The following is a 13,045-nucleotide window of genomic DNA, read 5'->3' as shown; positions in this document are numbered from 1 at the left end:
TCGATTGACAATTCTCAAATTGGAAGTTAACTAGATTGAGCATTTTTCTTGTTTTGTTAATTCAGTTCAAGTTACTTGTTGAATTTTAATTTCTGCACTCTGTTACTTGCTTTCTTTCTTTATGCCTTTAAATTCAAGCAACTAACTCACTGACTCACTAACTATTTGAATTAATTCCTCAACTGCTCTAACCATACTCTTCCATTAACCAAGAGTATTTCACTTGTTTGTTGCCTGTGCTGTGTTCTTGTATGACAGGTAGGAGAAGAGGGACATCAACTCCTCCATACACCAAACCAGAGAGGACCCTTCACAGACTTAGAAGGGAAGCAAGAGGGAAGAGAGTACTGGGAGAAGAAGAATCTGAAGGAGAATCTGAGGACAATTTTGAGGAAGCTCTAGATCTCAACATGGATAGAGAAGTTCACAACCATGAGAGGGCTGATGGAAACAATGCCATTCCTGAGAGGAGGGTTCTTAGTTCATACATAAACCCAACCTCTGGGAATTGTGGTAGCAGCATTCAGAAACCACCCATTCAGGCCAACAATTTTGAACTCAAACCACAGCTAATATCACTGGTGGAGGATCATTGTTCATTTGGTGGAAGTGCTAATGAAGATCCAAACCAACATCTCACAAAATTCCTGAGAATTTGCGACACTGTGAAGTCCAATGGAGTCCAGGAAGATGCCTATAAACTGCTCTTGTTCCCATTCTCACTTAGGGACAAGGCAGCTAAGTGGCTGGAATCATTCCCAAGGGGGAGCCTAACAACCTGGGATGAGGTGGAAAGCAAGTTTCTGGCACGTTTCTACCCCCCACAAAAGGTCAATAGGCTTCGATCTGAGGTTCAGACTTTTAGACAACAAGATGGTGAAACTCTCTACGAGGCATGGGAGAGGTTCAAGGAGTTGACAAGGAAATGCCCACCAGACATGTTCCATGACTGGGTGCAATTACATATTTTCTATGATGGACTTTCTTATGAATCAAGGAAGGCTGTAGACCATTCATCAGGAGGCTCATTGAACAGGAAAAAGACTGTGGAAGAAGCCATTGAAGTGATTGAGACAGTGGCTGAGAATGAGTACTACTATGCTTCAGAGAGACACAACACTAAGGGAGTCATCGAGCTGAACCATGTTGATACAATTCTAGCCTAAAACAAGGTGTTTGCCAAGCAACTAGCAGAGCTCACCAGGAAATTAGGAACAAATTAAGTGGCTGCAATACACACACAAGATCAAGAGGAGGTAAGCACTGAAGGAGGTGATTGGGAAGAGGCCAACTATGTGGGAAATCAACAAAGGCAACCATATGATCCACATTCCAACACTTACAACCCAGGCTGGAAAAACCACCCAAACTTTGGGTGGGGAAACCAGCAAACCCAACCACAAAACCACAAACCTTACAACCCCAACCAACATAACAATTCCACATACCAAAACTCCAACCAAAAATCATACCAAGCCACACAAAACACTTACTCCCAACCACCATATCATGGCCAAAATAATCAACCTGCCCAACCTAATCCGAACCAACAATTTCAAGATCAATTAAACAGGATAGAAGGAATGCTTGCAAATATGGGTCAGGACATAAGTGAGTTGAAAAGCTTTAGGGATGATGTGAGATCTACCTTAAGGAACCATGGTGAAAAACTCAAGAGGTTGGAGTCTCAAGTAGGAGAGCTATCTCAACAGGCTCCCAAGTCAACTGCAGTGTTCCCTAGTGACACAGAAAAGAATCCTAAAGGGGAACAAAAGGGAGTGAGATGGGAAGAATGCAAGGCCATCACCATATTGAAGGAAGTCTCAGAAGAAGAAGGAATCAGACCCTCAGAACAGGAGCCAGAAATCTTGAAGGAAGGTGTGGAAGAAGCTAAGCAGGAAAGTGAAACTGAGCAAGCCAAGGAACTGCAAAATAAAGGCATGCTGGAAACATACCAACCAAAAGCACCATTTCCTCAGAGGATAGGAGGAGGTGAAAAAGGGAAAACATATTCAAGATTTTTAGAGACATTTAAGTCTCTCCATATCAATATTCCCTTTCTTGAGATTCTCCAGCAGATGCCTACACATATCAAGTATTTGAAGGAATTGCTGAGCAAGAAAAGAGTTTTGAAGGGAGGACAAACTGTAATAATGAACAAAGAATGCAGTGCCCTCATCAAGAAGGACATAGCCTCTAAGAAAACAGACCCAGGAAGTTTTCATATCCCCTGCATCATAGGGGAAACAAAAATTGACAGAGGATTCTGTGATCTAGGAGCTAGCATAAATGTGATGCCTCTGACTCTTATGAAGAGGCTACAACTGAATAAGGTAAGATCCACTGATGTAATCATACAACTGGCTGACAAAACTCAGAAGCAAGCTGAAGGGGTAGTTGAGAATGTGCTGGTGAACGTGGGAAATTATTTCTTCCCCACAGACTTTGTCATTTTGGACATGGAGGAAAGCTACCTACACCCTATCATTCTGGGAAGGCCATTTCTAGCCACTGCTAGAGCGCTCATAGATGTAGAACAAGGAGAGCTAATTTTGAGAATACATGATGAACAGCTCATTTTCCATGTTTTCAAACCTGCATCTGAGCCTGAACCAGAAACTGAAAGGCCTAAGGATGATAGTAGCCATCTGTGTTTGGAGGAAAGCAACCCAGTAGCTAAAACTCTGAAACAGTCTTTGGAAGGCAAACAAGAATTGCAAGAGTTAAAGCCACAAGAATCAATAGAAACAGCTCAGAAGGATCCTCCTGGCATAAGGGTCAATGAAGAAATCCTCATGAGAGAGGGAAGAATTGTAAAGAAATTGCCAAGAGGGTGGAGAAACAAGAAAATTCCCACTGAAGGTTTCTCTCCGGGAGATAAAGTGATATCAAGTCATTATCTGCCAATCCCACCTGGCCTCAAAACCATTCCTTCCCAGCTCCCTCAAGTGTTCACAATCAGGAAAGTTCTTTCTATGGAACATTTGGAAATCATGAAGGAATCAAATGGGGACGTTTTCATAGTGAGAGGAGAGGACATCAAGCACTACAATCCACCCTAACAAGGGACAACCGTCAAGCTAGTGACGTTAAAGAAGCGCTTCATGGGAGGCAACCCATGTTTTAGTATCCTTACTCTTTATTATTTTGCTTTGCATCTAATAAAGCATGGTTTCTTATGCATGAACTTGAATCCTCAGGACAACTGTTGATAAAGTGCACTAAACATTGCTTGTTAAATGCAATTGGTCTCTAAGTTTGGTGTGCCTGAAGGCACCCCAAATCTTATTCAAATTGTATTCAATCTTTCATTCAAGGTGCACAACCAAACATTAAGTTTGGTGTTCCTCTTTGAACACAGTTAATGAAAAGCAAGAAGTTCCTCTGGATTTAGAAATTCATGACAAGTATACCATTTGCATGTTTTAATACTTTGATTTCAATTACTTTAGGTAGTAAAATTGTTTAGGATCAAAGAGCCAAAGTGACTATGATTTATTAGAATTATGCACACTCATTAAGGGCAACCAACATGGATTTCATGTCATCAGGAGACATTACCAAACACTAAGTTTGGTGTCCAGTAATAAGTGTGCATACATACAAGAGTCACGGCTATAATCTCATGAAGTCAAGCATTGATTTAACAATTCAAAAAGAAGGAAAAACATGTGCAAGTACTATTCATTATTCACATGGACCGAAAAAAAAAATGATAGCAAAGTTGTTTGTTTGTGCAAGTACAAAAGGAAGGATAAGAATGGATGAAAAAGACAAAGGGGGAGGTACGGTGCTTGGTCAAAAAGGGAGTTCACAAGTCTTTGAAACTAACACATGGGAAAAGGAAGTTCTGCATGAAAAGATAGCTACATGTACAATTTAATGCACCTAGAATACTTCCAAGAAAGTGAAAAGCAATTCGTCTTTCTCCCTAATTCATATATTTACCATCAAGCCATCCTTCACAAATCACCCTAGCCGTCCAGTTTTCACTTGCATGCACCATAAAGAACCACTTGGGGAACAAGTTCCACACCACCAAATCTCCTTCTTGCACATATTCTTTCATCATAGCATAACTACCTCTTGCCGAAAACAACCTCACCACACTTTTAACAACATTTTCTTACTTCACCTTGTCAACCTTAGCTTGTCACTTGCCAAAACTAAAGAACCAATGGCAGCCTCATCTAGCCACAAAAGAAGAAAAGGCAAGCAGCCAATGGAGGAGGAAAGGGAATTTGATGCCTGGAAATACAAATCAGTTTTCCATGAGATTCAGGCCGAATGGATGAGACCTAAAAAGGTACTAGCTGAGATTCCCTTTGACCTTGGAAAGGAGGAGTTCCCAAGTATTTGGGAGAAGATCAAAAAGAGGAAGTGGGAGCTCCTGACTAAGCCAATCACTAAAATCAACATCAACCTGGTGAAGGAGTTTTATGCAAATGCAGTAAGGGATGATCCAACCGAGGAACCTACATACAAAAGCTATGTGAGAGGGGTGGAAGTTGATTTCAGCCCCAAGGCAATCATGAAAACTCTTGGCCTGAAAAACATACGTTTCAGCCAAGCAAGTTATGAGGATAGGATGCTAGAAGAACCTGACTATCAGACTATTGCTGAAGACCTTTGTGCCATCAGAGCTGAATGGGTGAGAAAAACAAAAGGGGCACCAAGAGTCTTGAGAAGGGGAGACCTAACACCTGAAGCTAAAGGGTGGTATGCAATAGTTAGGAGATCCATCCTACCCACTGCAAACTCTTCAGAAATAACCCCTAAAAGAGCCGTCTTGCTACATTGCATTATGGTGGGAGGAGAGATCAAAGTTCATAAACTCATTGCTGAACAGATACAAGAGTTTAGTGAGAAAAGTGAAGCTGACTCCTGGCTCCACTTCCCTAGCACCATCATCAGACTATGCATCGAGGCCCAAGTACCACTTGAAGATGCAAGACCTAATTGGCTACATCCTGGAATGGCCATGACTGCTCACAAAATGACTCTTGGCCCAATTGCTCCAAGACATACAAAAAGAAGAAATGAAGAAGGGCAACAAGAAGAAGCAGAGCAAGAAGCAGAGCAAGAAGAGCAAGAAGAGCAAGAAGAGCAAGGAATTCCAGAAAGAAGGCAACAAGTTCCCAGAGACCCCATGGATATGAGCAGAATGCAGGAAATCATAGAAAGAATGTCTCAACAATACATGAGGTCTCAAGAGAGGCAAGAGGACTTTCACCTAAAAATGATGGACATGCAAAGGAACTTTGAATCAAGATTCCTAGATCTGCAAAGGGAACAGAATTTACAAATACAGGAATCCCTCAGCCACATATGCCAACACCAAGATGACAACAGCTTGGCAATCAAGGAAGCCACCACTTTGCAGAATGCAAGATATGCAGTTCAAGCTGATTACAATATCAGTTCTCAAATCAAGCTTAACTACATAGGGGAACATCTACACATGATGGACCCAGCATTCCCGGCTTTTGATGAGTATTTCAAGGGGAGGAAAGAAGGAGAAATAAACAAGGCAGTGATCCTTGAAAAAGGAGTGGAAGAAACAATGAAAAAAGCTGGATTCTGGACAAAGCTCATAAGAAAAGACAAAGGAAGTACAAGTGGTCAAAGAGAGACAAGAAGCAAGAAGAAACAAGACCCCAAGAATCAAGAAGAACCAAGCAACAAATGAGAGGTGGTCTTGTTCCTTAATAATCAAATAATAGTTTGTGAATTGTCTTTATGAGCTTTCTTTCATTTTAAGTCATTTAAGTTTTATGTGAAATTTCTAGTATGTTTGTCTGTTTACTGCTTTGAATAAAGTGAATGCCTAGATGTTTGGATATAACTTCACCTTCTTAAACAAATGCTTGCCATGCTTGTTCTGTTTCCAAAAACAAAAGAAAAGTTTGAACAAAAGTAACTTGGCTCAATTAGTGACAAATCAAGTAGAATTAAGTGGTGGTATGCATGCTTGATTGTTTAGTCAGATCACTGGAAATTGAGTGTAGAATTATCATTTTTGTGTAGAAGTTTGAATACTGTCTATGGATCTTGATGAATAAATGTCTTTGGCCATGAAAAAGAAAGAAAAAGAAGAAGAAAAAGCCACTGAAAAAGGGCAACCAAAAAGCAAAAAAAATTGAGAAAATAAGCTAGGCACCAATGGTTTGAACTTCTGAGACAAATGCCTGTGGTGTTTATGTATTAAGGATATGCTTGGATGAATAGGTTCTGAGGAGTGTTTCAACACTTGGTAACTTGGGTTAACTAACCCGGGATTATCGACCAAAAGTCCATTATCAAGAGCAACCTAAATACAAAACATTTAGTCACACAAAGAGGTGCTGGGCACCAATGTCTCAAGAAGAAATGTGAACTAAAATGCCTGTAGTGGATATGTGTAGTGCACTGATAAGAAAAAGAAAATGCCAAAGGCTTGTGCAACACATGACACTGAGCAAACAAGGAGCAAAGGAGCTCTAAGAAAAAGAAAAACAAAGAAAGGAAAAGTGCCAAGGACCTAAGAATAACAAGAGGCCATAGTAGTGTTTGATGGATGCAATGAAAAAGTGATAATCTTACCTGATCAGAATGAAAAAGTGATGCTGCAACTTTCTGCATAAAACCCTTCTGATGAACTTCAAATGCTTGCTAATATAGCCAATGTAATTGCTTTCTGTTTCATACTTTCTTCTCAAGTAACTCAGGACTTGCTTAGGGACAAGCAAGTATTAAGTTTGGTGTTGTGATGCCAAGGCATCTTAGGCTAGTTTCACTAGCATTTTCTGTTAGTTTTAGTTGTTTTTATGCATTTTCTTGAGCTTAAAGTAACCAAGAATGGTTAAATGAATAACAAAGCAATGAACCATCCAAACAGTATGATTTTGATGCAAATTTCATGAGTTTTTAGTTATATTACTTGAATGCTATGAATGAAAGATTTCTCATGAAATTTTTGCAAGACTTTGATGCAGTTGTTTGGATGATTTCAGGGAAGAAGAGGCTAGGCAAGGAGGCAACAAAATCAATAAAGGAAGCTTGAATATCACAAGTGGCGTTTAACCTCCAGTTTAACCTTAAACTGGAAGTTAAACGCCAGAATTGAAAGCACCAGGGAGCATTCCCACGTTTAAGCTCCAGTTTAAGCTTAAACTGGAGCTTAAACGTGTCGACTATTTTTCTCCTCCAGGGTTGCTTTCTCATTTCCACGTTTAAGCTTCAGTTTAAGCTTAAACTGAAGCTTAAACGTGTTCGACCATTCTCCTCCAGGGTTGCGTTTTGCATTTCCACGTTTAAGCTCCAGTTTAAGCTTAAACTGGAGCTTAAACGTGTTCGACCCAATTTTCCTCCAGGGGTTGCTTTCCTCATTTCCATATTTAAGCTCCAGTTTAAGCTTAAACTGGAGCTTAAACGTGTTCGACATTTCACACTCCAGGATTGCTTTCTTCCATTCTCACGTTTAAGCTTCAGTTTTACCTTAAACTGAAGCTTAAACGTGTTCGACAATTTTACCTCCTGGAAGTGTCTGGCGTTTAAGTTGAAGTTTAAGCTTAAACTTCAACTTAAACGCCACTAATTGAAAAGGTTTCTGGGCCAAGAATATTGCAATTTAAGTTAGCATTTGAGCACAAATATTAACTTAAATATACTCTGGTATGAAACCCAATTGAATATCATGGTTTATGGGATTGGGCCTGAAGAATTGATGAGTCTGGAACTTCAATTTGTTGAGTCATGTGTCACTACTTGATTATCACTAAGTTTGCTCAATGAATGTTACAGAATTGGATCAGCAGCCTCATCAGGATTTTGGATCATAAACCCAAAGCAAAAGGAAATCAGGAAAAGGCCTCAAAGCCCAAGAAACACAACAGAAGCTCAGTTTAGAAAGTGTATAAATAGGATAGAATTTAAGTTTGAAAGGACCTTTTAGATACTTTTGGGGATCATTTTGCTAGTTTTCATCTTTTTGTAATTGAATTCAGAGCTATGACTCACTAAACCCCTTTCATTGGGTTAGGGAGCTCTATTGTAATTCAATGAATCAATAATAGTTTTTATCTTCTTCTTCAATCTTTTCTCTTGAATTTTGTTAGAAAGCTTCTCGATCTAATTCCATTGGATAGTTGTCTTGGGAAAGAAACTATCCATAATTGGAATCCTTCGGAACCTTGGGAAAGGAATGGAGGATTCATGCTAGAGAAGCTTTCTCACAGTGAATTGGATTGGGGTTTGGATGGATATTGTGACATGTAATCCTACCAAATTATGGTTCATGAAACTGTGTGGTATAATCAGTGATCGAGCATCATCTCTTCTTATGAACATTTAAACCAAGGGATTAGGAATTTGTTTGTTTTTAGAGAGAATTGGTGAGCCAAGGGATTGGGATCCAATCATATAAGATTGCCAAGCAAAATTCAATGAATGCATTGGTTGAGGAAGGGATAAAGATGTTTTGATTCGGAGATCTCAATATCTCCTGAAACCCAATGAATTCCCCATTTCTGATCTACACTTTCTCTTTACATTCTGCAATTCAATTCATGCAATCACCCTGATCCCCTTTTTAATTTCAGCAATTTAGCTTCTCGCTCTTTATTTCATGCAAATTTAAGATTCTGCACTTTCAATTTCTTGCCATTTACGTTTCCCGCCAATTTTACATTCCGCAATTCTCATCTAAATATTGATTCCGCTCAACTAGAACACACTTCTAATCCGAATTGCTCACTCAACCAATCCTTGTGGGATTCGACCTCACTCTATTGTGAGTTTTTACTTGACGATAACCGGTGCACTTGCCGGAAGGAATTTTTGCCGATCGTGCAATTTCCTAAAATCGTGGCTATCAAGTTTATAGCACGCATCAGGTGCACAAGGTTCAATAAGGTTCCACGCTTCACCTCGAAGTATACGGATTGGTATCATGCTCAATTGCATGGATCACGGAGAACGTTTGGTCACCATGGTGAGATTCTACTTTTTAAACCGCCCGGATGGAAACATATAGATCAAGACGGAGGCAGATTTAAAAGCAAGGCTTGGAATCCTGGAGTTTATTCTGACATTTGTCACCCCGGGAGCCTAACAATCTGTTTGAAGCTGCTCAGAAGCTTTACATGCCTAGTTTGGGACCCCGGAGGCTATTGGCATTCTAAGCACTGGTGGAGATTTTTGGACGAGTTTAAACATAAGCCGCCATAACAGGAAGCTCCTCCACTGTCCAACTTAAGGACTTTAACTAAAAGTGCTAGGTGGGAGACAACCCACCATGGTATGGTCGCTTCTTTTTCAGTTTATTTCATATTATTTGTTTTTATTTTTATTTCCTTTTTATTTTTATTGAACCTGGCATCATGCATAGCATTCATATTAATCACTGCATTTTGCATTTTTCATGCATAATAAAAAACACAAAACAAAACAAAAGGGGTGGACGACGCGACCGCATGCCCCATGCGATCGCGTCATATTGCGTAAACACAACCCGCGCGACCACGTCACCCACGCGGCCGCGTGACCTGGACATCGGCGTAAAGATCCAACGTCCAGAAAGTTGGGCTGGAATCGTGCGGCCCTTGTGCGTTTTGCACAAATTGGCCCACGCGATCGCATGCCCATGCGATCGCGCCACTTGCACAAAACCAATCCCACGCGACCGCGTGAGCGACGCGATCGCGTCGCATGGATTGTACATCACCCCAGAAGGAGACAGAGAGTTGCACTGAAACGGCGCTGGAATCGTGCGTTTAGCACAAATTCCAGCGACGCGATCGCGTGACCCACGTGATCACGCCATCCCCTCTCCTACCCTCTCACGCGATCGTGCGACCCACGCGATCGCGTCACCCCCATTTTCACCCCCACCATGCGACCGCATGCCCCACACGGCCGCGTGAATTTCAAAATATAACCCCCCAGGGCACGCGAAACCCTATCCTCGCGCCCCACCCCTTCACTCTCAACCCCCTCTCTCTCTCTCTCCAACCCTCAACCACCACCACCCAACCACCATTACCGCTACACCAACCACCGCCAGAAACCACCCACCGCCACCGTCTGACCCTAGCCCCTCCAGCCGCACCCAACCCCCTCTTCTTTCTTCCTATTTCTTCTTCCTCCCCCCTCCTCTACCACTGTTTCCCCCCTCTGCGCCACCACCCACCGCCGCCGTCCGTATCCATATTCTGATTTTCCATTTTTTAGGATGTCTACCTCACAGAGGAAAGGAAAAGGCAAGGCTACTGGCAAGCGCAAAAGAGGAGATTCCTCCCAGTCCATCATTGACTTAATGCATGATTCTTCATGGCGGGAAAAGAACTTTACACGGCAGGAAAAGCTGACCAGCTGCTCCCTGCGAATGATTCCATAAAATTTGCAAACCGGTACTGTGAGCTGAAGTATCCGGCATTTGCAGACTCCAGAAACCTATACCTGGAGAGAACTCTGAAGATTCCAGAAGCACTCCAGCAGTACACCACTGAGCAAATCAAGCAAAGAGGCTGGTTCTTTCTGGAAAGTGCACTGACAGAGGTCAATGCATCTTGGGTTCGGGAATTCTACTGCAACTACTACCTTACTACCCTAGATGCAGTGAACCTGAGAGGAAAACAGATTCTGGTCACTGAGGAGGCCATAGAGAACATTCTCCAGTCCCACATCAGATTGAGGCTGCAGATCCGGAGATCCCGATCCAGTCCGCCCCTCCTCTACAGCAGCCAGAACCTCAGTCCACCACCACCACAGAGCCTCCAGCTACCATCCCTACCAGTGATGACACCCCTTCACACCCGACTTGACTGAGCATCAGGGACGATGCTTCACTTTAAGTGTGGGGAGGTCGCTATCTCTGGCGTTTTATTTTGGTGAACCACTACATCTCTTTTTCTTTTATTTTGGTTATTTTTCTGTATTTTTCTTTTTATTGTTATTTTCTGAGTACTTATACATTGCTACTTTTATGTATTTCTACTCTATTTTCGCATTTTGCATTTTTAGTTCATATTTTAGCTATTTAGTTTCATTTGCAATTCTGACTTATTAGTGGATTAATTAGTATAGTTTACCCTTTTTAGCATAAGATAGCATAGTTTAAATTGAAAAATATAAAAAGAAAGTAAGCTAGGAAATTGAACATAACAGATTTAAATCCATAAATCTTGTATATATAGCATTATATCATATAGTTAAGTTAACAACATTTCATCAAGGAGAAACATTAAAACTTTAAAGGCTACCCTAAATAATTTTTTTATGAGAATAATGGGAATTTTTAACTAAACCTGCATAACATATATGAATGATATATGATGCTTGAGTTAGAGAACACATAGCCTGTGAGTCTTGAGCTTAATTGTATGGTTACATTCAAACCATAATTTCATTCCTGTGTGTCTCACTTCTTTTTTTATTCTGATGTTCTTTACTTTGTTTTAATCTATATGTCCAATTATAGAATATAGAATATAGAATATAGGTACATGGTGCACGAAATTGTGATCTCTACTTTCACAACTCAAACAGTCCCCAGTAATGACTCCAAAAACTTGGTGCTCAATACCATGGTCTAAACATAATTTCACAACTTCGCACAACTAACCAGCAAGTGCACTGGGTCGTCCAAGTAATAAACCTTACGCGAGTAAGGGTCGATCCCACGGAGATTGTTGGTATGAAGAAAGCTATGGTCACCTTGTAAATCTTAGTCAGGCAGATTCAAATGGTTATGAATGATATATGAATAAAGCATAAAGATAGAGATACTTATGTAATTCATTGGTGAGAATTTCAGATAAGCGTATGGAGATGCTTTGTCCCTTCCGTCTCTCTGCTTTCCTACTGTCTTCATCCAATCCTTCTTACTCCTTTCCATGGCAAACTGTATGTTAGGCATCACCATTGTCAGTGGCTACAATCCCGTCCTCTCAGCGAAAATGTTCAACGCACCCTGTCACGGCACGGCTAATCATCTGTCAGATCTCAATTAGGTTGGAATAGAATCCATTGATTCTTTTGCGTCTGTCACTAACGCCCAGCCTTCAGGAGTTTGAAGCTCGTCACAGTCATTCAATCATTAAATCCTACTTAGAATACCACAGACAAGGTTTAGACCTTCCGGATTCTCTTGAATGCCGCCATCAATTCTAGCTTATACCACGAAGATTCTGGTTAAGGAATCCAAGAGATATCCACTCAATCTAAGGTAGAACGGAGGTGGTTGTCAGGCACACGTTCATAGGTGAGAATGATGATGAGTGTCACAGATCATCACATTCATCAAGTTAAGGAACAAGTGATATCTTAGAACAAGAACAAGCTGAATTGAATAGAAGAACAATAGTAATTGCATTAATACTCGAGATACAGCAGAGCTCCACACCTTAATCTATGGTGTGTAGAAACTCCACCGTTGAAAATACATAAGAACAAGGTCTAGGCATGGCCGTGAGGCCAGCCCCCAAAACGTGATCAAAAGACTCCAGATGATCAAGGATCCAAAGATTCAAAGATCTAAAGATGATGAATACAATAGCAAAAGGCCCTATTTGTAGAGAACTAGTAGCCTAGGGTTTACAGAAATGAGAAAATGACATAAAAATCTACTTCCGGGCCCACTTGGTGTGTGCTTGGGCTGAGCATTGAAGCTTTCATGTGTAGAGACTTTTCTTGGAATTAAACGCTGGCTTTTGTGCCAGTTTGGGCGTTTAACTCCCATTCTTGTGCCAGTTCAGGCGTTTAACGCCGGGCAGTTTTGAGCTGATTTGGAACGCCAGTTTGGGCCATCAAATCTCGGGCAAAGTATGGACTATTATATATTGCTGGAAAGCCCAGGATGTCTACTTTCCAACGCCGTTGAGAGCGCGCTAATTGGGTTTCTGTAGCTCCAGAAAATCCACTTCGATTGCAGGGAGGTCAGAATCCAACAGCATCTGCAGTCCTTTTCAGTCTCTGAATCAGATTTTTGCTCAGGTCCCTCAATTTCAGCCAGAAAATACCTGAAATCACAGAAAAACACACAAACTCATAGTAAAGTCCAGAAAAT

At 41.1% G+C, this 13,045-nt stretch overlaps 1 non-coding gene across 1 annotated transcript; it reads right to left on the bottom strand.

The window, feature by feature from the left end:
• Nucleotides 1-836: 836 nt before the first annotated feature.
• On the bottom strand, nucleotides 837-940 carry LOC130983882 (small nucleolar RNA R71). Its single transcript, XR_009087852.1, has one exon. It is a non-coding gene; the product is annotated as a small nucleolar RNA R71 (small nucleolar RNA).
• Nucleotides 941-13,045: the final 12,105 nt, after the last annotated feature.

The sequence above is a fragment of the Arachis stenosperma genome, chromosome 5 (genome assembly GCF_014773155.1).
Source record: "Arachis stenosperma cultivar V10309 chromosome 5, arast.V10309.gnm1.PFL2, whole genome shotgun sequence".
In the NCBI taxonomy this organism is placed as follows: Eukaryota; Viridiplantae; Streptophyta; class Magnoliopsida; order Fabales; family Fabaceae; genus Arachis; species Arachis stenosperma.
Note: the sequence above shows the minus strand (reverse complement) of the source record. Positions and strands in the feature narration are given on the sequence as shown.